At 43.3% G+C, this 12,087-nt stretch overlaps 1 long non-coding RNA gene across 3 annotated transcripts in view; it reads left to right on the forward strand.

The window, feature by feature from the left end:
- Nucleotides 1-12,087, forward strand: part of LOC116227139 (uncharacterized) — a 57,071-nt gene that overhangs the window by 32,440 nt on the left and 12,544 nt on the right. Inside the window, exon 3 of one of the 3 annotated variants that reach the window (XR_016467704.1) lies at nt 414-558. The exons of the other annotated variants lie outside the window; for them this stretch is intronic. This is a non-coding gene — a long non-coding RNA (uncharacterized LOC116227139). The remainder of the gene's footprint in view (nt 1-413; nt 559-12,087) is intronic. 3 annotated transcript variants of the gene reach the window in all.

Below are 12,087 nucleotides of genomic sequence, written 5' to 3' on the forward strand. Positions count from 1 at the left end.
TTAAAACACACTGGGTATTACTTATTCCAGATACCAACTCAGTCCTGGGCCAGGAGTGTAGGGAAAGGTTCAGATAATTCCACAGCAATAGGCTAATCCTAAATAGATAGATGCTTTTTTTTGTTTGTTTTTTGAAGAGAGATAAGTGGAATATTTTTATTAAACATCTTTACTGTTTTCTTGTATTAACTGATGAGTAGGCACATATTTGCATCTGGCTGGTCTCTGGCTGGTTTGAGAAGAGTCATCACGTAAAAAAAAAGTGCCTGGGAACCACATTTAGCTCTGGAGTGCATATACATAGAACAACATAGAGATCTCCTTAAAATGATAGATGATAAAATTAAGCAACAACTTTTATGTATCTTGCTTTGCATGTGTTGAAAGCACTTATATTTTTTTTCCTTATTTAGGGTCGCTGTCAAATTATCAGCTTCGGAAATGAGCCGTGCATTGCATTTTGACACTAATGACAGCCCAAGGAAGTGATTGGTGTGGTTTTGGTACCAGGTGACGCAGCCACGCTGCACTTTAGCAGCTGGCTTAGTGATCTCCAGGGTAAGAATTTCTTCCACTTCATTGCCAGCATCTTCTTCTGAGGAAATCAGCCTGGACTTCTGCAAATAGCTTTGTCCTTTCTCAAATAGGCTGTGCTCTCAATAATCAGAATGAGTCGCAGGCATGCCGTTAATTGTCCAGATAATTAGCTTTAGGCAATCTGGCGTTTCATCTTTGTCTGACTTAATCTCAGCTACTTTTTGTTCAGTCTCTAGCATGTGTAATTCCTCATCAATTTTGACATTTCTGTCGCATTAGCATTTGTCATATTTCCATTCTTCTGGACCTACACAAGCCTCAATCAGTCGTACTGTTTTGCAACTTACTTCTGCCACGTGAAACACATCGCTGTAACTTCCTGCGCCTGCCGACGTATCAGTGCGTGCTTTCTGTGCCTAACGTGCACACGCAGCCTTAGCCAGCTTTCTTCATCTCTCGCAGCTGCTGTACGTAGGTTGTTAAAGCACTCAATGAGAGCGCTCCTTCCCCGGGCACGTATGTGGCATTTTAAACCTAACTTTGTGTGTGTTAATCCCCAGAACAATGCCAGATGGTGAGGCGCAGGAATATGCGATATGGATGCGTGCGCGCACCCATGTGCACACATTTCATCTCTGTGCATGGACGCACAGGCTGAGTTAGTGTGGTGGGAGGTTTTATTAGATAATAAAGCCGTGATTCAAGTTACGCAGGTCGCCTCAAGTGAGGACCAAAAAAGAAGGATTTATTTAGCTCTGTGCTGTATATTGCTCATAGAAAAGCTGTTTAGGAAGCTCTGCTGTTACTTGCGGGGAGTACTTACATATCCTTTCCCCAGAAGCCGGGTGCCTTCTGCTGCTGAGTTCAGATGAAAAAAGAGATGCCGCTACTCCGTGTTCAATTAGGAAAACTGTGAACCTCCCAGTAATATTGGTCCCAAAGTGCTAGTCTGAGGCTCTGCGTGGGCATCGGGGGCTGGGCCTTAAATCTGTCACAGCTTCCCTCAGTACCACGCACTGTGTCTGAGGCTGGTAGCGAGGGGGAGATTTGGCAGGGAAAGGAGGGAAGCTTCTTTCTGCTAAGCAGACTTTTCTTAATAAGGTTTGAAACTGCAGAGAAATTCAGAACATTAGAGCAAAGGCTGGCAGATGGGGGCTATGTGTGTGGAGGAAAAGGGAAGCGTGTACCTGTTTGAAGACTGGAGGACAGGTGCAAGGTGTATGCGTTGGTATTCGTTGTAGAAAGAAAAAATAGGATTCAAGTAAGTTAATTAGCTTGGTTGTTCTACACTTCATTTATTTTCTATCCACAGTTTGATTTTTAAAAGGGGAAACGCTGTTCCCCTCCTCCCCTAGGACCAGAAGAGCTTTCCCACTGCCTTTTCTTAAGGATGAAAACAGCAAAACAGAGCAAGATGATGAAAGCAAGAGTACTTTGGAAGTTGCATTAGGACAGCAACATTCCTGCAGGCAGGAAGGGCTCTGCTGATCTGCGTGTGACAGCACAAGCAGTGAGTGCTCGGAGCACTGCTGCCTTGGGGCCTGCCTCCTTCACACTGCACGCTGAGGCTGTGCCAGGTCTTGATACCGCCAGTACTCAGGATGCTACCAAACAGCATCCTAACAAACAAGAGTGCACATCCATGAGGAGCTCCTGTTCTGCTGAGAGACATGGCTGAGATTTGGCTGTGAGTGGACTCGCCTCCAAAGGTGCCTGCAGCACAAGAAGGCTGCTGTGCCAACATGGCTTCAGAGGGAAATAATGCATAAGGCACTTGTTTGCATGTAAGGTACAGAAGAATGCCTAACCTGTACAGGAGTGATGCTGCCTGAGTACATTATGGAGTTGGAACCCATAAAGTCCATGACTTTGTTGGTATCCAATGGCTGTGTAAGTAGTACTCTAAGCTGAGTTTAAGTGCAACTATACCACTTTCAAAACCCTCATCTCCCTTGGGCTGAGGCTGCAGCAGCTTTTTTTCAGCTTATTCCAAGGGCACAATGTAATGGCTGCAATTCTCTTTTTTAGGCTTCAGTTTGTAAACTGAAGTGCATGAGTATTTCTAGCTTTCAGTAGAGTGAAATCAGATTCAAACTATAATCTATTCCTTCTTATGTATGATTACTTCTTCACATATACTTGCATTTTGTAGCAAGATAAGTTATTTTACATAATCTTTTAGAATGTGGTACAAACTGATTAAAAGTTCCAGACTCAAAGGTTTTACATAACTCATCCAATTTCTTTCATAACAACTTAAACTTCTCACCCGCTGGCTTACATGGGACTTTGTTTGGTCTTTAAAAAAAAGAATGAAGTGTTTTTTGAGGACAAAAGGTGTTGTTCAGTGTGGAAGAATTTACTACTTGTTGTGCATGTGGTTGAGCCTTGGGTGTGTTTCCTTCACTGAGCGATTCAACATCCAGAAGGGACTACTGAACTGAGTTGGCATTAATACAAGCTGTAAGATGTGACTTACAGAGGTATTATGTGTAGTGAGCCCTCCATGTGTGGTACTGAACATGCTTTGTAGGACCTCAGGTGCTGAGGATGCTGCTGCAGCGGTGGTGAGGTGGAAGGTGAGGCGCAGACTGGAGCTGAGTTGAGGAGGATGAGGGGTAGGAGGATGCTTAGAGCAGCATGTGAGAGTCTGTCCTTGGATGCAAAACTGCTGGCCTGCTTTGCAGCAGCTTGGTCTCAGTGTACTGACTGAAGGAGCTGTCGGCTCCTTTAGCGAATATGTACCATTTGTTTTTAATAAAGATGACTTTAAGTCGTATGAATTCTTATGCTTGCGGCTGACTTTCTCAGTCTCCCCACGCACTTTGCAGCCGTGGGAGGGAGTATTTGAACACAAATATGATTCTGGATTCATGGAGGCTGCTTGTGTGAGTATAGTTACTCATTTGCATTACTATTTGCCTGCATAAGCTCACGCGCTGTAACTTTCCTTCTGTAGATCTGCTCCTGCCTGGCACTTTCATCACCATCAAACCTTTGCCACCACAAGTTTGCAAGGTGATGTACAAACACACACCAGGGTTTGGTTTCCAGCCTCAGGTGGGCTTTTACATCTTTGCTTTTCAACATCTGGCCTGAGAGCTTTCCTGATTCACTGCAGGTCTTCCTGGAGTAAGAGGGGAGCCACATGTGTGAGCAGTAGATAGGCCTTCAGATGAGATTGCCTGAGGAATGGGCTGGGGAAACTTTAAAGGTGATGGAGCTAATCAGCATCCCGCACGCTTGCTCTATCAGGCACATCAGATTCACCAGCAGGACAGAAATCCGGCGTGTAGGAAATAAGGGTCATGAGTGACGAGTAGGGAGGAGACAGATGCTTAAGAACCATTCAGCAAGAAAATGGAAGGAGTCAGAAATGCATTTGCTGCTGCTGCCTGTAAAAAATCAGAAGCTGATGTATGTTTATGTAAGGTGCTTTTTTTTGCTTTAATTTCTCGAGTTCTGGGCTGTTGCTGTTCTGCAGTGTCTGGGAATAATATAGCACAATGATGTCCTGGGCTGTGATGCTTTGGTTGTCTTTGTAGTACTCTCCTAAATTATAGCAATAAATGTAATGAATTAGAGTATTAGGACATAATACTTTATTTTTTTTCTGGGTGTGACAATAGCAATTTGCTTTAATCAAGAAATTGCATCCTCCTGAAATTTCATTTATAGGTTGTTTCCTAAAATTAGGAGCCTAGACTATTTCCTGTCAGCCTTAGTCTGCACTGTTTCTTCTAAATTATTTAAAGGTATTAAAAATGCATGGCATATACACTGTACTAAATTTAATGAAAGAAAAGACTGGTCCTGACTTTACATGGAACTGTGTATTAGCCATTATTTATTGTTGCACTTTATTTCATCTGGGAAACAGAATTAACTCAGATGAGTAGTCTGTGATGGACATTACTCAGTAATACTTTCTGTGTTATTTAACATATTGCGTAGATCTATGCATTCTGTTTCCAACAAAAGCTCATTTTCCATTTGAGTTGAAATGGGCAAAGCCACCTTTTTAAATTACAAGAATTTATCATGATAAAATACAGCTGTTTTTTTTTTTTTTTTTCTTTAATCATCATGTGTATTTCTATCTCCAGAAAGGTTGGAGGGAATCGATTTAAAAATAAATAAAACTAAATAATAAATCCATTTTTCTCTCTCTGCCAATCCCCTCTGCAATATATTTGTTTTAAGAATTTGATTTTTGCCTTGAAACTGTTAAAGAATGTCACTGAGCACTTCCAGCCTTGTTAAAATACTGTAAAGTTAAGTATGAGTCTGGTATAAGCAGCTGCTGTATTTAGGACCTTCCTTTGACTGGAGAGTCTAGCAGGTAAATACAAAAGCAAGTCCATTGGTCACTTGACATGTATTAGCCTGGCTTAATAACTAGATACGTTCTTCCAAGAATGTATCTGTCAGTTTCAGAACGATGTAATGAATTCTCTGCAGCATAGTGGTGGAGACTGGGGCTAAAGACTTGTGTGCATTGCTGGGCTCCAGCTCTGCATCCCTGCTTGGGAAGCTGTGTGTGCAGGGACAGATGAAAGCTTTTGATTCAGCATGTTTTCTCTCTCATCAGCAAGACTGAACTGTTGAGTTCTTCTAAGTCGAGCACTTCAGGATAAGAAATAGGCCATCTGAGCAACTGTTTACAGCAAGGCTGTAGTTCCCCTTGCATAGCAGAAAGGCAGTGTGTGAGGTCCAGATCTCTCTTCCTGATTTATCAATGTACTGTTTCTCAAGGTGTGCCTTACGTGATGTTTTTCTTGTGAACCTGTGACAAGGAGTGGGACCATCCCTTCCCCACCTTGCAGCCCACACACACCTGGAGCCCAGCTGGTCCTCATCTCAGCATGTCCTGTCATTGGGCAGCTAAAGCACTGGTGCTAGAAATGTTCTGTTCTGTGGCAAGACAGCCCCAGACAAGAAAATTTTAGCCAAAAAAGGAGTGACCTTGTCATTTACACAGGGTGCAGTAATTTTGCATATTTGCATAAATGTTGCTAATGTGCTGTTGCTGCTGTATGAGCTGGTCCTTGCTTAACCATAGCACAGTACTAAGCCTTTAATTGTAGGAGTTGGAGGAGAGGTACAGCTGCAAATCTGCCCCGTCAGGATTTATCAGGCTCCATTTTGTAATCAATGGTTTATTTATTAAACCATCAAAAATCATGCATGCACTGTGGTCATGACAGCATGCAGCTCCACTCGGGTATTTTGGCTGAATCGATGGAAGCAATCATCTGCTTTACATCAGGTATCGAACCCCTGAGGTCCTCCAGCAACAAATAGCTTTATCGCCTGTGTGGAATGAATGGCTGCTTATGCCTAGGGCTGGGAGAAGAGAATTTCTTCATAACTTATTTGTATGGGGTTCTTTTTGTTTTTGCATTTTTTTAAGTTCTATATCCGTCAATGTAGAATTTCTCTGTGCAGCTGAATCTCCTGCAATTAGAGAGAGGGTCATGAAATGGAGCAAGGGGAAAGATGCTGCAAAGCACAACAGGGAGTGACTGCAGCAGTGTGACTGAAGCCCGCCAGTCTCATTGACCTGGCCAAAAGATTGGTGCTCGGGTCAACAGATGGCAATTTAAAAGCACAGTAGCAATACTCTTTTAGTTTTCAATCTGCAGAGTGTTTCTCTGCACGTCTGTGGCAGTTGATTCATTTTAGGAGATGTCAGGGCTTTCCTTTCTGTTCATTTCTGAACACAGGGCTGTGTTTTGATCGGGATAGCATGTCCCCTTAACGTCCCTCTGAAGCCCTGGGTGTTGGAATACTCATGTTTTATGTTCTCCTAGCTTTTGTTTTTCTCTTACCTCTGGCCAGAGCTCTGATAAAGAAGGCAGAGCTGCTACAACTCCCATCTCTCGCTGAACGCGGCCTCTGTAACATAGGAGACCACTTGCCTTAGGGCATTTTGGTTGGTAACTCGTTCTAAGGGCCATCATCCTCCTTTCCCTGCATAGTCATCATGGTTATTACAATAGCACAGGTTCTGTTTTACCAGGCAGTGCAAAGCAGAGCATAACTTAGGGTGGCCTGAGTTTCCTGAGATGCCCCACTCATGGTGCTCATCCTGTTGTCTGCAGTGAGCTAAGAGCCCATAGATGTTACAAGGGAGAAATGTGGTGTGGTATAATAAATGCTTTGCCTTGGGGATGATTCTGGTCCCAACCTACATTCTCGACAGCTCATTCGCCCTCACATGGGTTGCTCTACAGGAGCCATACAATTTGCATGTTGTGTGAGGTCTGCTATGGATATAATGAGGCTTTATTGGATTAAAGGGCTTAGTGCCAGCACTAATTATTCAAAAGACCATATAGGTTTTTGTAAGACTCCAAAACTAGCCTTTATTAGATCTACATTAATACATTTCAGTTCTTCAGGCATACTGTTCCTCCCTTATGACCTGTGCTTATTGGAACTGAGGGGCTGGCAGGGAGATGTTCTTGCAAGCTGCAACATCATGGTTCCTGCAGTGTTGTTATCATGGGCTATACACACTGGGTAGCTAAACACAAAAAGCAAGAGGCGGGCATGGTGATGGGACTGACTTGGCACCATGGACAGCAGCAGCAGCAGCAGAGTCCTCCTCCCTCTGGACCCCTCTGGATGGCACAGACAGGACCATGAGAGCAGTTCCTGCAGGCAGTGTTTGCAGAGAAAGCTTTTCCACAGAAACCGCAGCCATTGTGGTGCTTGCTGAAGTTACACTTGTAAAAGCTGGAAAGTCCAGCGCTAAGTCAAGCTCTTGTTTACAAAAGGGAAAACTGCAGTTTTCCACTCTGAACATGCATTCTGAATGTGGGAAAAAGAGTACTAAAGTCAGAAATGAATAAAGCTGCAGATATTATCTGCTTTCCATCAACCCATTTTCTGCATAAAAGAGGTCAAATCGCATTAGGTTTTTACCATTGAGGTTCCAGGGCTTCAAAGAGAGCCCTGTGAGTGCAATAGAAAATAGAACTGAAGGAAATGTACTGATAGCAGTGCACTAAAATCTATGATGTTTTTATTTATTTATTTGCATTAGTTTGGAAAAGTTAAATGTCTGATAAAAGAGAATGCTAAAATATCATTAATGAATAATTGTTACTCTTTCAAACATTTTGTTGAATGAGCAGTTAAAAAGGAAAGATGATTGCCTTAGACTTGCACCTCACTTGGCTATTCAATGCATTCAAATGTATACTGGCCAGTTCTTCTGTGTGCAAATTGTGTGCTTGTTGATAGGATTACAGAAAGTATGAGTTTGGGTTTTGTTTTTTAACCCTCTGGGAACTTTTGTTGCACAAAGCCAAGTGCTTCTACACGCATGACAGAGCAATTTCTTGGCTCTGGGAAGTGCTGCTAGATAAAAATGATAACAGAGCAAAACATCTACTTCCTCAAATTGTTACTTGTTCAAATAAGGATACTATAACAAAACCGTGCAGTGGGTCGACAGTGCTCTGTTCTGTACTGATGACAGCTCAATAATTTTTGGTAGCATTCCAAGACAGGGAATGTAGTTTAAAGAATGTAGACTTGGTGCACAGTCTAGAAAATGAGCTTTTACACACTCCTGATCTTGAAAGACGTAAGTCTGTTATTAGTTATCTTTCTAATGCTTTAGGGCTTGTTTCGTGGAGTGGCAGTGTTCTGTCTTGGTCAAAGGTCTCATGCTGATTCACCCTCTAGGAAAACCTGAAGCTTGCTTACATGATTTTTATTATTATTTTTGTTTTGCTTTGGAAGCTTACCACTTCATCTCAATTGAATTAATGTGGTGCCAGTGGAGCCTGGAGAGCCAAGGCGCATGTGTGTGTTCACTAACAAGAGGAAGAGTGAATTGCTCTTCTGCCAGTACTGTATTCAGAATATACTGTATTCTATTCAGAAGTCTATCACAAAAGCTTGAACCTAAGCTAAGTGTGTACATGTAAAAGCTGATACGAAGACCAGATTCACAGCACATACTGATTTAGAGAGGGTTAATAGCCTGCGAATAATACATGTCCAAGATACCTAGCAGCAGTGAGGGTCCTGAAGCTGAGAAGACTTCCATGTGAAATGTCAAAGTTGTGTCCACACTGAAACCTCTCTCTGTTGGCAGATCTCCAGCCTTTAGAAAAGGGAAACTGTTATACAACCATGGAGTATCTAGATCAGTCTGCACAGCATGCTGCTGTTTCTGTGTATTACCATTGCATATAACTAACGATTTCATAGTAGCATTTTAAACTATTACTCCCTTCTTAATTTTCTTAAAGGGAGTCTAATTGCTTTCTTTATATGCAGCTCCATGTCAAAAGCTTAATTTCTCCCTCCAGATGGATAATTAAATCATGCAGTGTTCATCTCTTGTGACTTCTCTTGTCCCAGAAATCTTACATTTTTACTCTAGCTGTCTTCTGCAGAGCACAGTCACTGACAAAGCCTTCACCTTTAATTTACTTATGCCACTAAGACAGCAGTTTGTTTCAATTCAGAAGCAAGGATTCATTTTCCTTTCCTTGAGTTTCGTTGCATATTTCCTTCCCTAGAAAAGAAACCTCATCTCTCCCACAAGTGCATTTTCCAGGCATTACAAAACAGGATTTTTTTTCCCCCATGACCTGATTTTGCAAACCTGCAAGTCTCCCATTTAAATCAGCAGCCTGGTTCTCGTCTGTGTGATTTGAGGAATGGATTAACTTGAATATCAAAGAATGCCAATTGGACTCCCTTGTGCAGCATGAGGCTCAGTGCATGAGGAAGTCCTGGAGGGTCAGAGGTGCACAGCTCCCCACAGGAGCAGGCTGCATTAGTGTGGCCTTGCACTGAAAAATAAAATAGATGTCTAGAGGAATTTATGCTTGGTGGGGCATTTCTGTTTGAATTCCTTCCTTTGTGAGGTTCAGCCTCCTTGCTTCGTTTCTTCTAAAGTAAGCGCTTTTGAGTGCTCAGCACTGGATCAAGGAGACCTGGGTGTGGGCAGCTCTGCAAAGTTGAGGGGACCATCCCTGTGCCAAAAGTGAAGAACTCGGTCTTGTTTAGAAACTTGGTAGAATTGTTCTCAGTAGGAGGATGGGCGTCTCTGAAGGACATTCCCACAGTGTGCCTGTGGGGTTATAGGCAATGATAGCACAGTTATTTCATAAAGTGGCAGATCCAGTGCTGAAATGTTGGTCCTGAGACTGGTTCTGATATTATTTTGGGGGATTGATACCTGTTATTGCAGTCCTGTTATGTTTGGCCATGATGCTCTGGTTAGATTTGCTGTGTTGGTGCACATTAAGGCAAGGGTTCGCTGAAACAAGAAGTTGACCACAAAAAAAAAATAGTGAAAGTTTTGCTTTGTGCTTTTTTTGTTGTTGTTTTGTTTTAATTTTATTTTATTTTGGGCGCTGACTTGCTTCTGAGTTTTCATGGTATGGCATGTCTGCTAGTAATGCTGTCTTTTCATTGCTGGAGCTGTATGTCAGCATCTTGTAATTTTTCCTTTGATTTTTAACTGCCCCTTTTTTTGAGTTCATTTTATTCGTACAGCTATTCAACATCCGTACTTAAAGATAGTTTAAAACAGCTGCACTGGTTAAGGGGGTGCTGAGATGCTGCTCACTCCCTTTGCTTCTTCCCAGCACTGAGCCTGGAGAGTCTTCTCCCTCCTGCCCCACTCCCGGCTGATGCAGGGGGACCCTGCAGGAGTTCCTGCTGGAAGTGCTTGGGTGCTCACAGTGTTTAAAATGAACGTGCTTTGTGCATGAAATGCATCCAGTTGGAGCATCCCTGTCTCAGTTCAGCAGCAGTCCATTTTGTGGTACAGTACCACATTGGAAAAGGCTTCCTTTAAGCATCACAAACGGTTCATTAAATGTTGTTTTGTTGAAAAACTGTAGGAGAGTGATGCTCGAAGAACCGAGTGTAGTTCAGAGAAGAGGCTGAGTGCCCTGAACCAGCTCCCAGAATAGCATGCTCCGTGCTGTGGGTCAGCCTCAGCACCTCCCAGCAGCTGTGTACATTCGCCAGCCTCGAGGCAGCAAGAAGCCGTGCGCCAGGAAGCCATGGTGCTGGGGCAGAGGTGCTGTCAGAGGTCTGCCTGCCTACTGACAGGGCTGCTCTCAGCCACGCAGAGGGATCCCTTTGAATGCTAACCTTCTGCTGCTCTCTTTTTGGTGATTCAAGTATTCAAGGGAGCAGAAAGTGCCCCAGTTCATGTGCTGTCCATCAATACGAGCAGAGGAAGCAGAGCACAAGAAGGGCACGGGTGAAACCCAGTGAATGCAAATGATTTATGGAGGAGCCGATTTAAGCACTTCCAATTACTCCTGTCAACATCCGATAGCATCTATTTATGGGTATATATTATACAAATGCATTGTGTATAAGAAAGAGGTTGTGTAAGCAGCTGTGGGACTGATGCATAGTCCAGTGTGTCTGTTTGCTAACCAGGTGTTTCCTAGTGGTTTGCACAGGGAAGAGAAATCCTGCCTGGCAGCATGGAGCATCCTGAGCTAGAAATGACTTGCCAGCTTTATCAGGTTTTTTTTGTTGTAGCCTGGAAAGGAAGTTAACCTGACCTCATTGCACTTGAGCTGGAAAGATTACAGAATCCTTAAGGTTGGAAAATACCATTAAGATCACCCAGTCCAACCATCAACCCACCCCCACCATGCCCACTGACCACATCCCTCAGTGCCACATCCACACGGTTCTTCAGCACCTCCCTGGGCAGCCTGTGCCACTGCTTCACCACTCTTTCTGAGAAGAAATTCTTCCTCATATCCAAACTGAACCTCCCCTGGCACAACTTGAGGCCTATCGCTGACCTCTTGTCCTGTCACTATTACCTGGGAGAAGAGGCCAACCCCCCCACACCACAACCTCCCTTCAGCTTGTTGTAAAGAGGGGTGAAGTGTCCCCTGGGCCTCCTCTTCTCCAGACTGAACAATTCCAGAATGCTCAATGTGGCAGCTGTTGCACAAGCATGTGTTCTTGTCCTTCAGAATAACATCATCTTCAAATGGGTCTGAATTTGCAAAAGGAGAGGAGGAGATTGGATCTAGCTGACTGTCTGAAGTTGTTAACAAGGAACACGCAAGCCAAAGGACTCGACCCTCGAGCTGCCCATCAGCTTTGGATTTTATGCTGTTCAAGGTGAACTTGGCAGACAGCTTGTGAAGTTGCACAGGGGGGCTTTTATAGGGCTTCTGCATCAGTAAACAGAGTGCAGTCCTCAGAGGCTTGCCATACTTTTCTTCTCCCTGGTGACAAAGGTATGTCCACATAAAGAAAGCATGTAATTAAACCTGAGAGCAGTGGATCAGCTAAAAATATGACCTTTATGTGGTACTTAAAGGGTGCTGCAGATGGTGTGCCTTTATGCTAAAATTCTTGTATATTTCTGGGAGTGAGAGCTATTTCAGGGCATCTTCTTTATCTTTCTTGTCACTTTTTCTATTAAACTCTGTCCTATTTCTATTCAGTGCACCAAAGAGCGTGCATTGCACTGACATCTCTCTGATTCACTTGTGGCATCTTTAGGAAATGAAAAGTGATCAAATTCCCTTG

This window comes from Phasianus colchicus, chromosome 6, assembly GCF_987193195.1.
Source record: "Phasianus colchicus chromosome 6, bPhaCol1.hap1.1, whole genome shotgun sequence".
Classification (NCBI taxonomy): Eukaryota; Metazoa; Chordata; class Aves; order Galliformes; family Phasianidae; genus Phasianus; species Phasianus colchicus.